This window comes from Phyllobates terribilis, unplaced genomic scaffold (assembly GCF_046119375.1).
Source record: "Phyllobates terribilis strain yellow unplaced genomic scaffold, ASM4611937v1 Scaffold_22__1_contigs__length_20350403, whole genome shotgun sequence".
Classification (NCBI taxonomy): Eukaryota; Metazoa; Chordata; class Amphibia; order Anura; family Dendrobatidae; genus Phyllobates; species Phyllobates terribilis.
Window position 1 is genome coordinate 5,680,369 of NW_027362782.1, and position 23,201 is coordinate 5,703,569.

The window sequence follows — 23,201 nt, forward strand, 5'->3', positions numbered from 1 at the left end:
CGTGAAGGTCGCAGTAGCTTAACAAGACAGTTTAAATGCCCCTTGGAAGAGCAGTGGAGGTTGCAGTAGCTTAACAAGATGGTTTAAATGCCCCTTGGTAGAGACGTGCAGGTCACAGTAGCTTAACAAGATGGTTAAAATGCCCTTTGGAAGAGCGGTGAAGGTCGCAGTAGCTTAACAAGACGGTTTAAATGCCCCTTGGAAGAGATGTGCAGGTCGCAGTAGCTTAACAAGAGGGTTTAAATGCCCCTTGGAAGAGACGTGCAGGGCGCAGTAGCTTAACATGATGTTTTAAATGCCCCTTGGAAGAGAGGTGCAGGTCGCAGTAGCTTAACAAGACAGTTTAAATGCCCCTTAGAAGAGACGTGCAGGTCACAGTAGCTTATCAAGACGCTTTAAATGCCCTTTGCAAGAGACGTGCAGGTCGCAGTAGCTTAATAAGAGGGTTTAAATGCCCCTTAGAAGAGGCTTGCAGGTCGCAGTAGCATACCAAGACGGTTTAAATGCCCCTTGGAAGAGACGTGCAGGTCGCAGTAGCTTAACAAGATGGTTTAAATGCCCCTTAGAAGAGGCTTACAGGTCGCAGTAGCTTACAAAGAAGGTTTAAATGCCCCTTGGAAGAGACGTGCAGGTCGCAGTAGCTTGAAAGATGGTTTAAATGCCGCTTGGAAGAGAGGTGGAGGTCACAGTAGCTTAACAAGACGGTTTAAATGCCCCTAGGAAAAGACATGCAGGTAGCAGTAGATTAACAAGATGGTTTAAATGCCACTTGGGAGAGATGTGCAGGTCGCAGTAGCTTAAAAAGACGGTCTAAATAACCCTTGGAAGAGGCTTGCAGGTCGCAGTAGCTTACCAAGACGGTTTAAATGCCCCTTGGAAGAGACGTTCAGGTTGCAGTAGCTTAACAAGACAGTTTAAATGCCCCTTGGAAGAGACGAGAAGGTCGCAGTAGCTTAACAAGATGGTTTAAATGCCCCTTGGAAGAGCAGTGGAGGTTGCAGTAGCTTAACAAGACGGTTTAAATGCCCCTTGGTAGAGAGGTGCAGGTCACAGTAGCTTAACAAGACAGTTAAAATGCCCTTTGGAAGAGCGGTGAATGTCACAGTAGCTTAACAAGACGGTTTAAAGGCCCTTGAAAGAGACTTGCAGGTCGCAGTAGCTTAACAAGACGGTTTAAATGCCCCTTGCAAGAGACATGCAGGTCTCAGTAGCTTAACAAGACGGTTTAAATGCCCCTTGGAAAAGTCATGCTTGTCGCAGTAGCTTAACAAGATGGTTTAAATGCCCCTTAGAAGAGATGTGCAGGTCGCAGTAGCTTAACAAGACAGTTTAAATGCCCCTTGCTAGAGACGTGCAGGTCACAGTATCTTAACAAGACGGTTAAAATGCCCCTTGGAAGACGCTTGTACGTCGCAGTAGCTTACCAAGACGGTTTAAATGCCCCTTGGAAGAGACGTGCAGGTCGCAGTAGCTTAACAAGACGGATTAAATGCCCCTTGGAAGAGCAGTGGAGGTCGCAGTAGCTTAACAAGACGGTTTAAATGCCCCTTGGTAGAGACGTGCAGGTCACAGTAGCTTAACAAGACGGTTAAAATGCCCTTTGGAAAAGCGGTGAAGGTCGCAGTAGCTTAACAAGATGGTTTAAATGCCTCTTGGAAGAGATGTGCAGGTCGCAATAGCTTAACAAGACGGTTTACATGCCCCTTGGAAGAGAGGTGGAGGTCGCAGTAGCTTAACAAGACAGTTTAAATGCCCCTTGGAAGAGACATGCAGGTCGCAGTAGCTTAACAAGATGGGTTAAATGCCCTTTGGAAGAGACGTGCAGGTCGAAGTAGCTTAACAAGACGGTTTAAATGCCCCTTGGAAGAGACGTGCAGGTCGCAGTAGCTTAACAAGACGGTTTAAATGCCCTTTGCAAGAGATGTGCAGGTCGCAGTAGCTTAACAAGAGGGTTTAAATGCCCCTTAGAAGAGGCTTGCAGGTCGCAGTAGCTTACCAAGACGGTTTAAATGCCCCTTTGAAGAGACCTGCAGGTCGCAGTAGCTTAAAAGGTGGTTTAAATGCCGCTTGGAAGAGCGTTGGAGGTCACAGTAGCTTAACAAGACGGTTTAAATGCCCCTAGGAAAAGACATGCAGGTCGCAGTAGCTTAACAAGATGGTTTAAATGCCCCTTGGAAGAGATGTGCAGGTCGCAGTAGCTTAACAAGACGGTCTAAATACCCCTTGGAAGAGGCTTGCAGGTCGCAGTAGCTTACCAAGACGGTTTAAATGCCCCTTGGAAGAGACGTGCAGGTCGCAGTAGCTTAACAAGATGGTTTATATGCCCCTTGAAAGAGCGGTGGAGGTCGCAGTAGCTTAACAAGACGGTTTAAATGCCCCTTGGAAGAGACATACAGGTCGAAGCAGCTTAACAAGACGGTTTAAATGCCCATTGGAAGAGACGTACAGGTCGCAGTAGCTTAGAAGATGGTTTAAATGCCCCTTGGAAGAGACGTGCAGGACGCAGTAGCTTAACAAGACAGTTTAAATGCCCCTTGGAAGAGACGTGCAGTTCGCAGTAGCTTAACAAGACGGTTTAAATGCCCCTTGGAAGAGACGTGCAGGTCGCAGTAGCTTAACAAGATGGATTATATGCCCCTTGGAAGAGACGTGCAGGGCGCAGTAGCTTAACATGATGTTTTAAATGCCCCTTGGAAGAGAGGTGGAGGTCGCAGTAGCTTAACAAGACAGTTTAAATGCCCCTTGGAAGAGACGTGCAGGTCGCAGTAGCTTAACAAGACGGTTTAAATGCCCCTTGGAAGAGACGTGAAGGTCTCAGTAGCTTAACAAGACAGTTTAAATGCCCCTTGGAAGAGCAGTGGAGGTTGCAGAAGCTTAAGAAGATGGTCTAAATGCCCCTTGGTAGAGACGTGCAGGTCACAGTAGCTTAACAAGATGGTTAAAATGCCCTTTGGAAGAGCGGTGAAGGTCGCAGTAGCTTAACAAGACGGTTTAAATGCCCCTTGGAAGAGATGTGCAGGTCGCAGTAGCTTAACAAGAGGGTTTAAATGCCCCTTGGAAGAGACGTGTAGGGCGCAGTAGCTTAACATGATGTTTTAAATGCCCCTTGGAAGAGAGGTGGAGGTCGCAGTAGCTTAACAAGACAGTTTAAATGCCCCTTAGAAGAGACGTGCAGGTCACAGTAGCTTATCAAGACGCTTTAAATGCCCTTTGCAAGAGACGTGCAGGTCGCAGTAGCTTAATAAGAGGGTTTAAATGCCCCTTAGAAGAGGCTTGCAGGTCGCAGTAGCTTACCAAGACGGTTTAAATGCCCCTTGGAAGAGACGTGCAGGTCGCAGTAGCTTAACAAGATGGTTTAAATGCCCCTTACAAGAGGCTTACAGGTCGCAGTAGCTTACAAAGAAGGTTTAAATGCCCCTTGGAAGAGACGTGCAGGTCGCAGTAGCTTGAAAGATGGTTTAAATGCCGCTTGGAAGAGAGGTGGAGGTCACAGTAGCTTAACAAGACGGTTTAAATGCCCCTAGGAAAAGACATGCAGGTAGCAGTAGATTAACAAGATGGTTTAAATGCCACTTGGAAGAGATGTGCAGGTCGCAGTAGCTTAACAAGACGGTCTAAATACCCCTTGGAAGAGGCTTGCAGGTCGCAGTAGCTTACCAAGATGGTTCAAATGCCCCTTGGAAGAGACGTGCAGGTTGCAGTAGCTTAACAAGACGTTTTAAATGCCCCTTGAAGGAGCGGTGGAGGTCGCAGTAGCTTAACAAGATGGTTTAAATGCCCCTTGGAAGAGACATACAGGTCGAAGCAGCTTAACAAGACGGTTTAAATGCCCATTGGAAGAGACGTACAGGTCGCAGTAGCTTAGAAGATGGTTTAAATGCCCCTTGGAAGAGACGTGCAGGTCGCAGTAGCTTAACAAGACAGTTAAAATGCCCCTTTGAAGAGACGTGCCGTTCGCATTAGCTTAACAAGACGGTTTAAATGCCCCTTGAAAGAGACGTGCAGGTCGCAGTAGCTTAACAAGAGGGTTTAAATGCCCCTTAGAAGAGACGTGCAGGTCACAGTAGCTTATCAAGACGCTTTAAATGCCCTTTGCAAGAGACGTGCAGGTCGCAGTAGCTTAACAAGAGGGTTTAAATGCCCCTTAGAAGAGGCTTGCAGGTCGCAGTAGCTTACCAAGACGGTTTAAATGCCCCTTGGAAGAGACGTTCAGGTTGCAGTAGCTTAACAAGACAGTTTAAATGCCCCTTGGAAGAGACGAGAAGGTCGCAGTAGCTTAACAAGATGGTTTAAATGCCCCTTGGAAGAGCAGTGGAGGTTGCAGTAGCTTAACAAGACGGTTTAAATGCTCCTTGGTAGAGAGGTGCAGGTCACAGTAGCTTAACAAGACAGTTAAAATGCCCTTTGGAAGAGCGGTGAATGTCACAGTAGCTTAACAAGACGGTTTAAAGGCCCTTGAAAGAGACTTGCAGGTCGCAGTAGCTTAACAAGACGGTTTAAATGCCCCTTGCAAGAGACATGCAGGTCTCAGTAGCTTAACAAGACGGTTTAAATGCCCCTTGGAAAAGTCATGCTTGTCGCAGTAGCTTAACAAGATGGTTTAAATGCCCCTTAGAAGAGATGTGCAGGTCGCAGTAGCTTAACAAGACAGTTTAAATGCCCCTTGCTAGAGACGTGCAGGTCACAGTATCTTAACAAGACGGTTAAAATGCCCCTTGGAAGACGCTTGTACGTCGCAGTAGCTTACCAAGACGGTTTAAATGCCCCTTGGAAGAGACGTGCAGGTCGCAGTAGCTTAACAAGACGGATTAAATGCCCCTTGGAAGAGCAGTGGAGGTCGCAGTAGCTTAACAAGACGGTTTAAATGCCCCTTGGTAGAGACGTGCAGGTCACAGTAGCTTAACAAGACGGTTAAAATGCCCTTTGGAAAAGCGGTGAAGGTCGCAGTAGCTTAACAAGATGGTTTAAATGCCTCTTGGAAGAGATGTGCAGGTCGCAATAGCTTAACAAGACGGTTTACATGCCCCTTGGAAGAGAGGTGGAGGTCGCAGTAGCTTAACAAGACAGTTTAAATGCCCCTTGGAAGAGACATGCAGGTCGCAGTAGCTTAACAAGATGGGTTAAATGCCCTTTGGAAGAGACGTGCAGGTCGAAGTAGCTTAACAAGACGGTTTAAATGCCCCTTGGAAGAGACGTGCAGGTCGCAGTAGCTTAACAAGACGGTTTAAATGCCCTTTGCAAGAGATGTGCAGGTCGCAGTAGCTTAACAAGAGGGTTTAAATGCCCCTTAGAAGAGGCTTGCAGGTCGCAGTAGCTTACCAAGACGGTTTAAATGCCCCTTTGAAGAGACCTGCAGGTCGCAGTAGCTTAAAAGGTGGTTTAAATGCCGCTTGGAAGAGCGTTGGAGGTCACAGTAGCTTAACAAGACGGTTTAAATGCCCCTAGGAAAAGACATGCAGGTCGCAGTAGCTTAACAAGATGGTTTAAATGCCCCTTGGAAGAGATGTGCAGGTCGCAGTAGCTTAACAAGACGGTCTAAATACCCCTTGGAAGAGGCTTGCAGGTCGCAGTAGCTTACCAAGACGGTTTAAATGCCCCTTGGAAGAGACGTGCAGGTCGCAGTAGCTTAACAAGATGGTTTATATGCCCCTTGAAAGAGCGGTGGAGGTCGCAGTAGCTTAACAAGACGGTTTAAATGCCCCTTGGAAGAGACATACAGGTCGAAGCAGCTTAACAAGACGGTTTAAATGCCCATTGGAAGAGACGTACAGGTCGCAGTAGCTTAGAAGATGGTTTAAATGCCCCTTGGAAGAGACGTGCAGGACGCAGTAGCTTAACAAGACAGTTTAAATGCCCCTTGGAAGAGACGTGCAGTTCGCAGTAGCTTAACAAGACGGTTTAAATGCCCCTTGGAAGAGACGTGCAGGTCGCAGTAGCTTAACAAGATGGATTATATGCCCCTTGGAAGAGACGTGCAGGGCGCAGTAGCTTAACATGATGTTTTAAATGCCCCTTGGAAGAGAGGTGGAGGTCGCAGTAGCTTAACAAGACAGTTTAAATGCCCCTTGGAAGAGACGTGCAGGTCGCAGTAGCTTAACAAGACGGTTTAAATGCCCCTTGGAAGAGACGTGAAGGTCTCAGTAGCTTAACAAGACAGTTTAAATGCCCCTTGGAAGAGCAGTGGAGGTTGCAGAAGCTTAAGAAGATGGTCTAAATGCCCCTTGGTAGAGACGTGCAGGTCACAGTAGCTTAACAAGATGGTTAAAATGCCCTTTGGAAGAGCGGTGAAGGTCGCAGTAGCTTAACAAGACGGTTTAAATGCCCCTTGGAAGAGATGTGCAGGTCGCAGTAGCTTAACAAGAGGGTTTAAATGCCCCTTGGAAGAGACGTGCAGGGCGCAGTAGCTTAACATGATGTTTTAAATGCCCCTTGGAAGAGAGGTGGAGGTCGCAGTAGCTTAACAAGACAGTTTAAATGCCCCTTAGAAGAGACGTGCAGGTCACAGTAGCTTATCAAGACGCTTTAAATGCCCTTTGCAAGAGACGTGCAGGTCGCAGTAGCTTAATAAGAGGGTTTAAATGCCCCTTAGAAGAGGCTTGCAGGTCGCAGTAGCTTACCAAGACGGTTTAAATGCCCCTTGGAAGAGACGTGCAGGTCGCAGTAGCTTAACAAGATGGTTTAAATGCCCCTTAGAAGAGGCTTACAGGTCGCAGTAGCTTACAAAGAAGGTTTAAATGCCCCTTGGAAGAGACGTGCAGGTCGCAGTAGCTTGAAAGATGGTTTAAATGCCGCTTGGAAGAGAGGTGGAGGTCACAGTAGCTTAACAAGACGGTTTAAATGCCCCTAGGAAAAGACATGCAGGTAGCAGTAGATTAACAAGATGGTTTAAATGCCACTTGGAAGAGATGTGCAGGTCGCAGTAGCTTAACAAGACGGTCTAAATACCCCTTGGAAGAGGCTTGCAGGTCGCAGTAGCTTACCAAGATGGTTCAAATGCCCCTTGGAAGAGACGTGCAGGTTGCAGTAGCTTAACAAGACGTTTTAAATGCCCCTTGAAGGAGCGGTGGAGGTCGCAGTAGCTTAACAAGATGGTTTAAATGCCCCTTGGAAGAGACATACAGGTCGAAGCAGCTTAACAAGACGGTTTAAATGCCCATTGGAAGAGACGTACAGGTCGCAGTAGCTTAGAAGATGGTTTAAATGCCCCTTGGAAGAGACGTGCAGGTCGCAGTAGCTTAACAAGACAGTTAAAATGCCCCTTTGAAGAGACGTGCCGTTCGCATTAGCTTAACAAGACGGTTTAAATGCCCCTTGAAAGAGACGTGCAGGTCGCAGTAGCTTAACAAGAGGGTTTAAATGCCCCTTAGAAGAGACGTGCAGGTCACAGTAGCTTATCAAGACGCTTTAAATGCCCTTTGCAAGAGACGTGCAGGTCGCAGTAGCTTAACAAGAGGGTTTAAATGCCCCTTAGAAGAGGCTTGCAGGTCGCAGTAGCTTACCAAGACGGTTTAAATGCCCCTTGGAAGAGACGTGCAGGTTGCAGTAGCTTAACAAGACGGTCTAAATACCCCTTGGAAGAGGCTTGCAGGTCGCAGTAGCTTACCAAGACGGTTTAAATGCCCCTTGGAAGAGACGTGCAGGTCGCAGTAGCTTAACAAGATGGTTTATATGCCCCTTGAAAGAGCGGTGGAGGTCGCAGTAGCTTAACAAGACGGTTTAAATGCCCCTTGGAAGAGACATACAGGTCGAAGCAGCTTAACAAGATGGTTTAAATGACCATTGGAAGAGACGTACAGGTCGCAGTAGCTTAGAAGATGGTTTAAATGCCCCTTGGAAGAGACGTGCAGGTCGCAGTAGCTTAACAAGACAGTTTAAATGCCCCTTGGAAGAGACGTGCAGTTCGCAGTAGCTTAACAAGACGGTTTAAATGCCCCTTGGAAGAGACGTGCAGGTCGCAGTAGCTTAACAAGACGGATTATATGCCCCTTGGAAGAGACGTGCAGGGCGCAGTAGCTTAACATGATGTTTTAAATGCCCCTTGGAAGAGAGGTGGAGGTCGCAGTAGCTTAACAAGACAGTTTAAATGCCCCTTGGAAGAGACGTGCAGGTCGCAGTAGCTTAACAAGACGGTTTAAATGCCCCTTGGAAGAGACGTGAAGGTCGCAGTAGCTTAACAAGACAGTTTAAATGCCCCTTGGAAGAGCAGTGGAGGTTGCAGTAGCTTAACAAGATGGTTTAAATGCCCCTTGGTAGAGACGTGCAGGTCACAGTAGCTTAACAAGATTGTTAAAATGCCCTTTGGAAGAGCGGTGAAGGTCGCAGTAGCTTAACAAGACGGTTTAAATGTCCCTTGGAAGAGATGTGCAGGTCGCAGTAGCTTAAGAAGACGGTTTAAATGCCCCTTGGAAGATACGTGGAGGTCGCAGTAGCTTAACAAGATGGTTTAAATGCCCCTTGGAAGAGAGGTGGAGGTCGCAGTAGCTTAACAAGACAGTTTAAATGCCCCTTGGAAGAGACGTGCAGTTCGCATTAGCTTAACAAGACGGTTTAAATGCCCCTTGAAAGAGACGTGCAGGTCGCAGTAGCTTAACAAGACGGTTTAAATGCGCCTTAGAAAAGACGTGCAGGTCACAGTAGCTTATCAAGACGCTTTAAATGCCCTTTGCAAGAGACGTGCAGGTCGCAGTAGCTTAACAAGAGGGTTTAAATGCCCCTTAGAAGAGGCTTGCAGGTCGCAGTAGCTTACAAAGACGGTTTAAATGCCCCTTGGAAGAGACGTGCAGGTCGCAGTAGCTTAACAAGATGGTTTAAATGCCCCTTAGAAGAGGCTTGCAGGTCGCAGTAGCTTACAAAGACGGTTTAAATGCCCCTTGGAAGAGACGTGCAGGTCGCAGTAGCTTGAAAGATGGTTTAAATGCCGCTTGGAAGAGAGGTGGAGGTCACAGTAGCTTAACAAGACGGTTTAAATGCCCCTAGGAAAAGACATGCAGGTCGCAGTAGATTAACAAGATGGTTTAAATGCCCCTTGGAAGAGATGTGCAGGTCGCAGTAGCTTAACAACACGGTCTAAATACCCCTTGGAAGAGGCTTGCAGGTCGCAATAGCTTACCAAGACGGTTTAAATGCCACTTGGAAGAGACGTGCAGGTTGCAGTAGCTTAACAAGACGGTTTAAATGCCCCTTGAAAGAGCGGTGGAGGTCGCAGTAGCTTAACAAGACGGTTTAAATGCCCCTTGGAAGAGACATACAGGTCGAAGCAGCTTAACAAGACGGTTTAAATGCCCATTGGAAGAGACGTACAGGTCGCAGTAGCTTAGAAGATAGTTTAAATGCCCCTTGGAAGAGACGTGCAGTTCACAGTAGCTTAACAAGACAGTTTAAATGCCCCTTGGAAGAGACGTGCAGTTCGCAGTAACTTAACAAGACGGTTTAAATGCCCCTTGGAAGAGACGTGCAGGTCGCAGTAGCTTAACAAGACAGATTAAATGCCCCTTGGAAGAGACGTGCAGGTCGCAGTAGCTTAACAAGATGGTTTAAATGCCCCTTGGAAGAGAGGTGGAGGTCGCAGTAGCTTAACAAGACAGTTTAAATGCCCCTTGGAAGAGACGTGCAGGTCGCCGTAGCTTAACAAGACGGTTTAAATGCCCCTTGGAAGAGACGTGAAGGTCGCAGTAGCTTAACAAGACGGTTTAAATGCCCCTTGGAAGAGACGTGCAGGTCGCAGTAGCTTAACAAGACAGTTTAAATGCCCCTTGGAAGAGACGTGCAGTTCGCAGTAGCTTAACAAGACAGTTTAAATGCCCCTTGGAAGAGACGTGCAGGTCGCAGTAGCTTAACAAGACGGATTATATGCCCCTTGGAAGAGACGTGCAGGGCGCAGTAGCTTAACATGATGTTTTAAATGCCCCTTGGAAGAGAGGTGGAGGTCGCAGAAGCTTAACAAGACAGTTTAAATGCCCCTTGGAAGAGACGTGCAGGTCGCAGTAGCTTAACAAGACGGTTTAAATGCCCCTTGGAAGAGACGTGAAGGTCGCAGTAGCTTAACAAGACAGTTTAAATGCCCCTTGGAAGAGCAGTGGAGGTTGCAGTAGCTTAACAAGATGGTTTAAATGCCCCTTGGTAGAGACGTGCAGGTCACAGTAGCTTAACAAGATTGTTAAAATGCCCTTTGGAAGAGCGGTGAAGGTCGCAGTAGCTTAACAAGACGGTTTAAATACCCCTTGGAAGAGATGTGCAGGTCGCAGTAGCTTAAGAAGACGGTTTAAATGCCCCTTGGAAGATACGTGGAGGTCGCAGTAGCTTAACAAGATGGTTTAAATGCCCCTTGGAAGAGAGGTGGAGGTCGCAGTAGCTTAACAAGACAGTTTAAATGCCCCTTGGAAGAGACGTGCAGTTCGGATTAGCTTAACAAGACGGTTTAAATGCCCCTTGAAAGAGACGTGCAGGTCGCAGTAGCTTAACAAGACGGTTTAAATGCGCCTTAGAAGAGACGTGCAGGTCACAGTAGCTTATCAAGACGCTTTAAATGCCCTTTGCAAGAGACGTGCAGGTCGCAGTAGCTTAACAAGAGGGTTTAAATGCCCCTTAGAAGAGGCTTGCAGGTCGCAGTAGCTTACAAAGACGGTTTAAATGCCCCTTGGAAGAGACGTGCAGGTCGCAGTAGCTTAACAAGATGGTTTAAATGCCCCTTAGAAGAGGCTTGCAGGTCGCAGTAGCTTACAAAGACGGTTTAAATGCCCCTTGGAAGAGACGTGCAGGTCGCAGTAGCTTGAAAGATGGTTTAAATGCCGCTTGGAAGAGAGGTGGAGGTCACAGTAGCTTAACAAGACGGTTTAAATGCCCCTAGGAAAAGACATGCAGGTCGCAGTAGATTAACAAGATGGTTTAAATGCCCCTTGGAAGAGATGTGCAGGTCGCAGTAGCTTAACAACACGGTCTAAATACTCCTTGGAAGAGGCTTGCAGGTCGCAGTAGCTTACCAAGACGGTTTAAATGCCAGTTGGAAGAGACGTGCAGGTTGCAGTAGCTTAACAAGACGGTTTAAATGCCCCTTGAAAGAGCAGTGGAGGTCGCAGTAGCTTAACAAGACGGTTTAAATGCCCCTTGGAAGAGACATACAGGTCGAAGCAGCTTAACAAGACGGTTTAAATGCCCATTGGAAGAGACGTACAGTTCGCAGTAGCTTAGAAGATAGTTTAAATGCCCCTTGGAAGAGACGTGCAGGTCGCAGTAGCTTAACAAGACAGTTTAAATGCCCCTTGGAAGAGACGTGCAGTTCGCAGTAACTTAACAAGACGGTTTAAATGCCCCTTGGAAGAGACGTGCAGGTCGCAGTAGCTTAACAAGACAGATTAAATGCCCCTTGGAAGAGACGTGCAGGTCGCAGTAGCTTAACAAGATGGTTTAAATGCCCCTTGGAAGAGAGGTGGAGGTCGCAGTAGCTTAACAAGACAGTTTAAATGCCCCTTGGAAGAGACGTGCAGGTCGCCGTAGCTTAACAAGATGGTATAAATGCCCCTTGGAAGAGACGTGAAGGTCGCAGTAGCTTAACAAGACGGTTTAAATGCCCCTTGGAAGAGCAGTGGAGGTTGCAGTAGCTTAACAAGACGGTTTAAATGCCCCTTGGTAGAGAGGTGCAGGTCACAGTAGCTTAACAAGACAGTTAAAATGCCCTTTGGAAGAGCGGTGAATGTCACAGTAGCTTAACAAGACGGTTTAAAGGCCCTTGAAAGAGACTTGCAGGTCGCAGTAGCTTACCAAGACGGTTTAAATGCATCTTGGAAGAGACGTGCAGGTCGCAGTAGCTTAACAAGACAGTTTAAATGCCCCTTGGAAGAGCGGTGGAGGTCACAGTAGCTTAACAAGACGGTTTAAATGCCCCTTGGAAAAGACATGCAGGTAGCAGTAGCTTAACAAGATGGTTTAAATGCCCCTTGGAAGAGATGTGCAGGTAGCAGTAGCTTAACAAGACGGTTTAAATGCCCCTTGCAAGAGCGGTGGAGGTCGCAGTAGCTTAACAAGACGGTTTAAATGCCCCTTGGAAGAGACATACAGGTCGCAGCAGCTTAACAAGACGGCTTAAATGCCCATTGGAAGAGACGTACAGGTCGCAGTAGCTTAACAAGATGGTTTAAATGCCCCTTGGAAGAGACGTGCAGGTCGCAGTAGCTTAACAAGATGTTTTAAATGCCCCTTGGAAGAGACGTGCAGGTCGCAGTAGCTTAACAAGACAGTTTAAATGCCCCTTGGAAGAGACGTGCAGTTCGCAGTAGCTTAACAATACGGTTTAAATCCCCCTTGAAAGAGACGAGCAGGTCGCAGTAGCTTAACAAGACGGATTAAATTCCCTTTGGAAGAGCGGTGAAGGTCGCAGTAGGTTAACAAGACGGTTAAAATGCCCCTTGGAAGAGACGTGCAGGACGCAGTAGCTTAACAAGACGGTTTAAATGCCCCTTGGAAGAGAGGTGGAGGTCGCAGTAGCTTAACAAGACGGTTTAAATGCCCCTTGGAAGAGACTTGCAGGTCGCAGTAGCTTAACAAGACGGTTTAAATGCCCCTTGCAAGAGACATGCAGGTCTCAGTAGCTTAACAAGACGGTTTATATGCCCCTTGGAAAAGTCATGCTTGTCGCAGTAGCTTAACAAGATGGTTTAAATGCCCCTTGGAAGAGATGTGCAGGTCGCAGTAGCTTAACAAGACAGTTTAAATGCCCCTTGCTAGAGACGTGCAGGTCACAGTAGCTTAACAAGACGGTTAAAATGCCCCTTGGAAGAGGCTTGTAGGTCGCAGTAGCTTACCAAGACGGTTTAAATGCCCCTTGGAAGAGACGTGCAGGTCGCAGAAGCTTAACAAGACGGATTAAATGCCCCTTGGAAGAGCAGTGGAGGTCGCAGTAGCTTAACAAGACGGTTTAACTGTCCCTTGGTAGAGACGTGCAGGTCACAGTAGCTTAACAAGACGGTTAAAATGCTCTTTGGAAAAGCGGTGAATGTCGCAGTAGCTTAACAAGACGGTTTAAATGCCTCTTGGAAGAGATGTGCAGGTCGCAGTAGCTTAACAAGACGGTTTACATGCCCCTTGGAAGAGAGGTGGAGGTCGCAGTAGCTTAACAAGACAGTTTAAATGCCCCTTGGAAGAGACGTGCAGGTCGCAGTAGCTTAACAAGACGGTTTAAATGCCCTTTGGAAGAGACGTGCAGGTCGAAGTAGCTTAACAAGACGGTTTAAATGCCCCTTGGAAGAGACGTGCAGGTCGCAGTAGCTTAACAAGACGGTTTAAATGCCCTTTGCAAGAGATGTGCAGGTCGCAGTAGCTTAACAAGAGGGTTTAAATGCCCCTTAGAAGAGGCTTGCAGGTCGCAGTAGCTTACCAAGACGGTTTAAATGCCCCTTTGAAGAGACGTGCAGGTCGCAGTAGCTTAAAAGGTGGTTTAAATGCCGCTTGGAAGAGCGTTGGAGGTCACAGTAGCTTAACAAGACGGTTTAAATGCCCCTAGGAAAAGACATGCACGTCGCAGTAGCTTAACAAGATGGTTTAAATGCCCCTTGGAAGAGATGTGCAGGTCGCAGTAGCTTAACAAGACGGTTTAAATGCCCCTTGGAAGAGACGTGCAGGTCGCAGTAGCTTAACAAGATGGTTTAAATGCCCCTTAGAAGAGGCTTACAGGTCGCAGTAGCTTACAAAGAAGGTTTAAATGCCCCTTGGAAGAGACGTGCAGGTCGCAGTAGCTTGAAAGATGGTTTAAATGCCGCTTGGAAGAGAGGTGGAGGTCACAGTAGCTTAACAAGACGGTTTAAATGCCCCTAGGAAAAGACATGCAGGTAGCAGTAGATTAACAAGATGGTTTAAATGCCACTTGGAAGAGATGTGCAGGTCGCAGTAGCTTAACAAGACGGTCTAAATACCCCTTGGAAGAGGCTTGCAGGTCGCAGTAGCTTACCAAGACGGTTTAAATGCCCCTTGGAAGAGACGTTCAGGTTGCAGTAGCTTAACAAGACGGTTTAAATGCCCCTTGAAAGAGCGGTGGAGGTCGCAGTAGCTTAACAAGACGGTTTAAATGCCCCTTGGAAGAGACATACAGGTCGAAGCAGCTTAACAAGACGGTTTAAATGCCCATTGGAAGAGACGTACAGGTCGCAGTAGCTTAGAAGATGGTTTAAATGCCCCTTGGAAGAGACGTGCATGTCGCAGTAGCTTAACAAGACAGTTTAAATGCCCCTTTGAAGAGACGTGCCGTTCGCATTAGCTTAACAAGACGGTTTAAATGCCCCTTGAAAGAGACGTGCAGGTCGCAGTAGCTTAACAAGACGGTTTAAATGCCCCTTAGAAGAGACGTGCAGGTCACAGTAGCTTATCAAGACGCTTTAAATGCCCTTTGCAAGAGACGTGCAGGTCGCAGTAGCTTAACAAGAGGGTTTAAATGCCCCTTTGAAGAGGCTTGCAGGTCGCAGTAGCTTACCAAGACGGTTTAAATGCCCCTTGGAAGAGACGTGCAGGTCGCAGTATCTTATCAAGATGGTTTAAATGCCCCTTAGAAGAGGCTTGCAGGTCGCAGTAGCTTACAAAGACGATTTAAATGCTCCTTGGAAGAGACGTGCAGGTCGCAGTAGCTTGAAAGATGGTTTAAATGCCGCTTGGAAGAGAGGTGGAGGTCACAGTAGCTTAACAAGACGGTTTAAATGCCCCTAGGAATAGACATGCAGGTCGCAGTAGATTAACAAGATCGTTTAAATGCCCCTTGGAAGAGATGTGCAGGTCGCAGTAGCTTAACAAGACGGTCTAAATACCCCTTGGAAGAGGCGTGCAGGTTGCAGTAGCTTAACAAGACGGTTTAAATGCCCCTTGAAAGAGCGGTGGAGGTCGCAGTAGCTTAACAAGACGGTTTAAATGCCCCTTGGAAGAGACATACAGGTCGAAGCAGCTTAACAAGACGGTTTAAATGCCCATTGGAAGAGACGTACAGGTCGCAGTAGCTTAGAAGATGGTTTAAATGCCCCTTGGAAGAGAGGTGGAGGTCGCAGTAGCTTAACAAGACAGTTTAAATGCCCCTTGGAAGAGACGTGCAGGTCGCAGTAGCTTAACAAGATGGTTTAAATGCCCCTTGGAAGAGACGTGAAGGTCGCAGTAGCTTAACAAGACAGTTTAAATGCCCCTTGGAAGAGCAGTGGAGGTTGCAGTAGCTTAACAAGATGGTTTAAATGCCCCTTGGTAGAGACGTGCAGGTCACAGTAGCTTAACAAGATGGTTAAAATGCCCTTTGGAAGAGCGGTGAAGGTCGCAGTAGCTTAACAAGACGGTTTAAATGCCCCTTGGAAGAGATGTGCAGGTCGCAGTAGCTTAACAAGAGGGTTTAAATGCCCCTTCGAAGAGACGTGCAGGGCGCAGTAGCTTAACATGATGTTTTAAATGCCCCTTGGAAGAGAGGTGGAGGTCGCAGTAGCTTAACAAGACAGTTTAAATGCCCCTTAGAAGAGACGTGCAGGTCACAGTAGCTTATCAAGACGCTTTAAATGCCCTTTGCAAGAGACGTGCAGGTCGCAGTGGGTTAACAAGACTGTTAAAATGCCCCTTGGAAGAGACGTGCAGGACGCAGTAGCTTAACAAGACGGTTTAAATGCCCCTTGGAAGAGAGGTGGAGGTCGCAGTAGCTTAACAAGACGGTTTAAATGCCCCTTGGAAGAGACTTGCAGGTCGCAGTAGCTTAACAAGACGGTTTAAATGCCCCTTGCAAGAGACATGCAGGTCTCAGTAGCTTAACAAGACGGTTTAAATGCCCCTTGGAAAAGTCATGCTTGTCGCAGTAGCTTAACAAGATGGTTTAAATGCCCCTTGGAAGAGATGTGCAGGTCGCAGTAGCTTTACAAGACAGTTTAAATGCCCCTTGCTAGAGACGTGCAGGTCACAGTAGCTTAACAAGACGGTTAAAATGCCCCTTGGAAGAGGCTTGTAGGTCGCAGTAGCTTACCAAGACGGTTTAAATGCCCCTTGGAAGAGACGTGCAGGTCGCAGAAGCTTAACAAGACGGATTAAATGCCCCTTGGAAGAGCAGTGGAGGTCGCAGTAGCTTAACAAGACGGTTTAACTGTCCCTTGGTAGAGACGTGCAGGTCACAGTAGCTTAACAAGACGGTTAAAATGCCCTTTGGAAAAGCGGTGAATGTCGCAGTAGCTTAACAAGACGGTTTAAATGCCTCTTGGAAGAGATGTGCAGGTCGCAGTAGCTTAACAAGACGGTTTACATGCCCCTTGGAAGAGAGGTGGAGGTCGCAGTAGCTTAACAAGACAGTTTAAATGCCCCTTGGAAGAGACGTGCAGGTCGCAGTAGCTTAACAAGACGGTTTAAATGCCCTTTGGAAGAGACATGCAGGTCGAAGTAGCTTAACAAGACGGTTTAAATGCCCCTTGGAAGAGACGTGCAGGTCGCAGTAGCTTAACAAGACGGTTTAAATGCCCTTTGCAAGAGATGTGCAGGTCGCAGTAGCTTAACAAGAGGGTTTAAATGTCCCTTAGAAGAGGCTTGCAGGTCGCAGTAGCTTACCAAGACGGTTTAAATGCCCCTTTGAAGAGACGTGCAGGTCGCAGTAGCTTAAAAGGTGGTTTAAATGCCGCTTGGAAGAGCGTTGGAGGTCACAGTAGCTTAACAAGACGGTTTAAATGCCCCTAGGAAAAGACATGCACGTCGCAGTAGCTTAACAAGATGGTTTAAATGCCCCTTGGAAGAGATGTGCAGGTCGCAGTAGCTTAACAAGACGGTTTAAATGCCCCTTGGAAGAGACGTGCAGGTCGCAGTAGCTTAACAAGATGGTTTAAATGCCCCTTAAAAGAGGCTTACAGGTCGCAGTAGCTTACAAAGAAGGTTTAAATGCCCCTTGGAAGAGACGTGCAGGTCGCAGTAGCTTGAAAGATGGTTTAAATGCCGCTTGGAAGAGAGGTGGAGGTCACAGTAGCTTAACAAGACGGTTTAAATGTCCCTAGGAAAAGACATGCAGGTAGCAGTAGATTAACAAGATGGTTTAAATGCCACTTGGAAGAGATGTGCAGGTCGCAGTAGCTTAACAAGACGGTCTAAATACCCCTTGGAAGAGGCTTGCAGGTCGCAGTAGCTTACCAAGACGGTTTAAATGCCCCTTGGAAGAGACGTTCAGGTTGCAGTAGCTTAACAAGACGGTTTAAATGCCCCTTGAAAGAGCGGTGGAGGTCGCAGTAGCTTAACAAGACGGTTTAAATGCCCCTTGGAAGAGACATACAGGTCGAAGCAGCTTAACAAGACGGTTTAAATGCCCATTGGAAGAGACGTACAGGTCGCAGTAGCTTAGAAGATGGTTTAAATGCCCCTTGGAAGAGACGTGCATGTCGCAGTAGCTTAACAAGACAGTTTAAATGCCCCTTTGAAGAGACGTGCCGTTCGCATTAGCTTAACAAGACGGTTTAAATGCCCCTTGAAAGAGACGTGCAGGTCGCAGTAGCTTAACAAGACGGTTTAAATGCCCCTTAGAAGAGACGTGCAGGTCACAGTAGCTTATCAAGACGCTTTAAATGCCCTTTGCAAGAGACGTGCAGGTCGCAGTAGCTTAACAAGAGGGTTTAAATGCCCCTTTGAAGAGGCTTGCAGGTCGCAGTAGCTTACCAAGACGGTTTAAATGCCCCTTGGAAGAGACGTGCAGGTCGCAGTATCTTATCAAGATGGTTTAAATGCCCCTTAGAAGAGGCTTGCAGGTCGCAGTAGCTTACAAAGACGGTTTAAATGCCCCTTGGAAGAGACGTGCAGGTCGCAGTAGCTTGAAAGATGGTTTAAATGCCGCTTGGAAGAGAGGTGGAGGTCACAGTAGCTTAACAAGACGGTTTAAATGCCCCTTGAAAGAGCGGTGGAGGTCGCAGTAGCTTAACAAGACGGTTTAAATGCCCCTTGGAAGAGACATACAGGTCGAAGCAGCTTAACAAGACGGTTTAAATGCCCATTGGAAGAGACGTACAGGTCGCAGTAGCTTAGAAGATGGTTTAAATGCCCCTTGGAAGAGAGGTGGAGGTCGCAGTAGCTTAACAAGACAGTTTAAATGCCCCTTGGAAGAGACGTGCAGGTCGCAGTAGCTTAACAAGACGGTTTAAATGCCCCTTGGAAGAGACGTGAAGGTCGCAGTAGCTTAACAAGACAGTTTAAATGCCCCTTGGAAGAGCAGTGGAGGTTGCAGTAGCTTAACAAGATGGTTTAAATGCCCCTTGGTAGAGACGTGCAGGTCACAGTAGCTTAACAAGATGGTTAAAATGCCCTTTGGAAGAGCGGTGAAGGTCGCAGTAGCTTAACAAGACGGTTTAAATGCCCCTTGGAAGAGATGTGCAGGTCGCAGTAGCTTAACAAGAGGGTTTAAATGCCCCTTGGAAGAGACGTGCAGGGCGCAGTAGCTTAACATGATGTTTTAAATGCCCCTTGGAAGAGAGGTGGAGGTCGCAGTAGCTTAACAAGACAGTTTAAATGCCCCTTAGAAGAGACGTGCAGGTCACAGTAGCTTATCAAGACGCTTTAAATGCCCTTTGCAAGAGACGTGCAGGTCGCAGTAGCTTAATAAGAGGGTTTAAATGCCCCTTAGAAGAGGCTTGCAGGTCGCAGTAGCTTACCAAGACGGTTTAAATGCCCCTTGGAAGAGACGTGCAGGTCGCAGTAGCTTAACAAGATGGTTTAAATGCCCCTTAGAAGAGGCTTACAGGTCGCAGTAGCTTACAAAGAAGGTTTAAATGCCCCTTGGAAGAGACGTGCAGGTCGCAGTAGCTTGAAAGATGGTTTAAATGCCGCTTGGAAGAGAGGTGGAGGTCACAGTAGCTTAACAAGACGGTTTAAATGCCACTAGGAAAAGACATGCAGGTAGCAGTAGATTAACAAGATGGTTTAAATGCCACTTGGAAGAGATGTGCAGGTCGCAGTAGCTTAACAAGACGGTCTAAATACCCCTTGGAAGAGGCTTGCAGGTCGCAGTAGCTTACCAAGACGGTTTAAATGCCCCTTGGAAGAGACGTGCAGGTTGCAGTAGCTTAACAAGACGGTTTAAATGCCCCTTGAAAGAGCGGTGGAGGTCGCAGTAGCTTAACAAGACGGTTTAAATGCCCCTTGGAAGACACATACAGGTCGAAGCAGCTTAACAAGACGGTTTAAATGCCCATTGGAAGAGACGTGCAGGTCGCAGTAGCTTAGAAGATGGTTTAAATGCCCCTTGGAAGAGACGTGCATGTCGCAGTAGCTTAACAAGACAGTTTAAATGCCCCTTTGAAGAGACGTGCCGTTCGCATTAGCTTAACAAGACGGTTTAAATGCCCCTTGAAAGAGACGTGCAGGTCGCAGTAGCTTAACAAGACGGTTTAAATGCCCCTTAGAAGAGACGTGCAGGTCACAGTAGCTTATCAAGACGCTTTAAATGCCCTTTGCAAGAGACGTGCAGGTCGCAGTAGCTTAACATGAGGTTTAAATGCCCCTTTGAAGAGGCTTGCAGGTCGCAGTAGCTTACAAAGACGGTTTAAATGCCCCTTGGAAGAGACGTGCAGGTCGCAGTAGCTTAACAAGATGGTTTAAATGCCCCTTAGAAGAGGCTTGCAGGTCGCAGTAGCTTACAAAGACGGTTTAAATGCCCCTTGGAAGAGACGTGCAGGTCGCAGTAGCTTGAAAGATGGTTTAAATGCCGCTTGGAAGAGAGGTGGAGGTCACAGTAGCTTAACAAGACGGTTTAAATGCCCCTAGGAAAAGACATGCAGGTCGCAGTAGATTAACAAGATCATTTAAATGCCCCTTGGAAGAGATGTGCAGGTCGCAGTAGCTTAACAAGACGGTCTAAATACCCCTTGGAAGAGGCGTGCAGGTTGCAGTAGCTTAACAAGACGGTTTAAATGCCCCTTGAAAGAGCGGTGGAGGTCGCAGTAGCTTAAAAAGACGGTTTAAATGCCCCTTGTAAGAGACATATAGGTCGAAGCAGCTTAACAAGACGGTTTAAATGCCCATTGGAAGAGACGTACAGGTCGCAGTAGCTTAGAAAATGGTTTAAATGCCCCTTGGAAGAGACGTGCAGGTCGCAGTAGCTTACCAAGACGGTTTAAATGCCCCTTGGAAGAGACGTGCAGGTTGCAGTAGCTTAACAAGACGGTTTAAATGCCCCTTGAAAGAGAGGTGGAGGTCGCAGTAGCTTAACAAGACAGTTTAAATGCCCCTTGGAAGAGACGTGCAGGTCGCCGTAGCTTAACAAGACGGTTTAAATGCCCCTTGGAAGAGACGTGAAGGTCGCAGTAGCTTAACAAGACGGTTTAAATGCCCCTTGGAAGAGCAGTGGAGGTTGCAGTAGCTTAACAAGACGGTTTAAATGCCCCTTGGTAGAGAGGTGCAGGTCACAGTACCTTAACAAGACAGTTAAAATGCCCTTTGGAAGAGCGGTGAAGGTCACAGTAGCTTAACAAGACGGTTTAAATGCCCCTTGAAAGAGACTTGCAGGTCACAGTAGCTTAACAAGACGGTTTAAATGCCCCATAGAAGAGACGTGGTGGTCGCAGTAGCTTAACAAGACGGTTTAAATGCCCCTTGCAAGAGACGTGCAGGTCGCAGTAGCTTAACAAGAGGGTTTAAAAGCCCCTTAGAAGAGGCTTACAGGTCGCAGTAGCTTACCAAGAAGGTTTAAATGCCCCTTGGAAGAGACGTGTAGGTCGCAGTAGCTTAACAAGACAGTTTAAATGCCCCTTGGAAGAGACATACAGGTCGCAGCAGCTTAACAAGATGGCTTAAATGCCCCTTGGAAGAGACATGCAGGTAGCAGTAGCTTAACAAGATAGTTTAAATGCCCCTTGGAAGAGATGTGCAGGTCGCAGCAGCTTAACAAGACGGTTTAAATGCCCTTTGGAAGAGCGGTGGAGGTCGCAGTAGCTTAACAAGACGGTTTAAATGCCCCTTGGAAGAGACATACAGGTCGCAGCAGCTTAACAAGACGGCTTAAATGCCCATTGGAAGAGACGTACAGGTCGCAGTAGCTTAACAAGACAGTTTAAATGCCCCTTGCTAGAGAAGTGCAGGTCACAGTAGCTTAACAAGACGGTTAAAATGCCCCTTGGAAGAGGCTTGTAGGTCGCAGTAGCTTACCAAGACGGTTTAAATGCCCCTTGGAAGAGACGTGCAGGTCGCAGTAGCTTAACAAGACGGATTAAATGCCCCTTGGAAGAGCAGTGGAGGTCGCAGTAGCTTAACAAGACGGTTTAAATGCCCCTTGGTAGAGACGTGCAGGTCACAGTAGCTTAAAAAGACGGTTAAAATGCCCTTTGGAAAAGCGGTGAAGGTCGCAGTAGCTTAACAAGACGGTTTAAATGCCTCTTGGAAGAGATGTGCAGGTCGCAGTAGCTTAACAAGACGGTTTACAAGCCCCTTGGAAGAGAGGTGGAGGTCGCAGTAGCTTAACAAGACAGTTTAAATGCCCCTTGGAAGAGACGTGCAGGTCGCAGTAGCTTAACAAGACGGTTTAAATGCCCTTTGGAAGAGACGTGCAGGTCGCAGTAGCTTAACAAGACGGTTTAAATGCCCCTTGGAAGAGACGTGCAGGTCGCAGTAGCTTAACAAGACGGGTTAAATGCCCTTTGCAAGAGATGTGTAGGTCGCAGTAGCTTAACAAGAGGGTTTAAATGCCCCTTAGAAGAGGCTTGCAGGTCGCAGTAGCTTACCAAGACGGTTTAAATGCCCCTTTGAAGAGACGTGCAGGTCGCAGTAGCTTAAAAGATGGTTTAAATGCCGCTTGGAAGAGCGTTGGAGGTCACAGTAGCTTAACAAGACGGTTTAAATGCCCCTAGGAAAAGACATACAGGTCGCAGTAGCTTAACAAGATGGTTTAAATGCCCCTTGGAAGAGATGTGCAGGTCGCAGTAGCTTAACAAGACGGTCTAAATACCCCTTGGAAGAGGCTTGCAGGTCGCAGTAGCTTACCAAGGCGGTTTAAATGCCCCTTGGAAGAGACGTGCAGGTCGCAGTAGCTTAACAAGATGGTTTATATGCCCCTTGAAAGAGCGGTGGAGGTCGCAGTAGCTTAAAAAGACGGTTTCAATGCCCCTTGGAAGAGACATACAGGTCGAAGCAGCTTAACAAGACGGTTTAAATGCCCATTGGAAGAGACGTACAGGTCGCAGTAGCTTAGAAGATGGTTTAAATGCCCCTTGGAAGAGACGTGCAGGTCGCAGTAGCTTAACAAGACGGTTTAAATGCCCCTTGGAAGAGACTTGCAGTTCGCAGTAGCTTAACAAGATGGTTTAAATGCCCCTTGGAAGAGACGTGCAGGTTGCAGTAGCTTAACAAGACGGATTAACTGCCCCTTGGAAGGGACATGCAGGGCGCAGTAGCTTAACATGATGTTTTAAATGCCCCTTGGAAGAGAGGTGGAGGTCGCAGTAGCTTAACAAGACGGTTTAAATGCCCCTTGGAAGAGACGTGCAGGTCGCAGTAGCTTAACAAGACGGTTTAAATGCCACTTGGAAGAGACGTGAAGGTCGCAGTAGCTTAACAAGACAGTTTAAATGCCCCTTGGAAGAGCAGTGGAGGTTGCAGTAGCTTAACAAGATGGTTTAAATGCCCCTTGGTAGAGACGTGCAGGTCACAGTAGCTTAACAAGATGGTTAAAATGCCCTTTGAAAGAGCGGTGAAGGTCGCAGTAGCTTAACAAGACGGTTTAAATGCCCCTTGGAAGAGATGTGCAGGTCGCAGTAGCTTAACAAGACGGTTTAAATGCCCCTTGGATGAGACGTGGAGGTCGCAGTAGCTTAACAAGATGGTTTAAATGCCCCTTGGAAGAGAGGTGGAGGTCGCAGTAGCTTAACAAGACAGTTTAAATGCCCCTTGGAAGAGACGTGCAGTTCGCATTAACTTAACAAGACGGTTTAAATGCCCCTTGAAAGAGACGTGCAGGTCGCATTAGCTTAACAAGACGGTTTAAATGCCCCTTAGAAGAGACGTGCAGGTCACAGTAGCTTATCAAGACGCTTTAAATGCCCTTTGCAAGAGACGTGCAGGTCGCAGTAGCTTAACAAGAGGGTTTAAATGCCCCTTAGAAGAGGCTTGCAGGTCGCAGTAGCTTACCAAGACGGTTTAAATGCCCCTTGGAAGAGACGTGCAGGTCGCAGTAGCTTAACAAGATGGTTTAAATGCCCCTTAGAAGAGGCTTGCAGGTCGCAGTAGCTTACCAAGACGGTTTAAATGCCCCT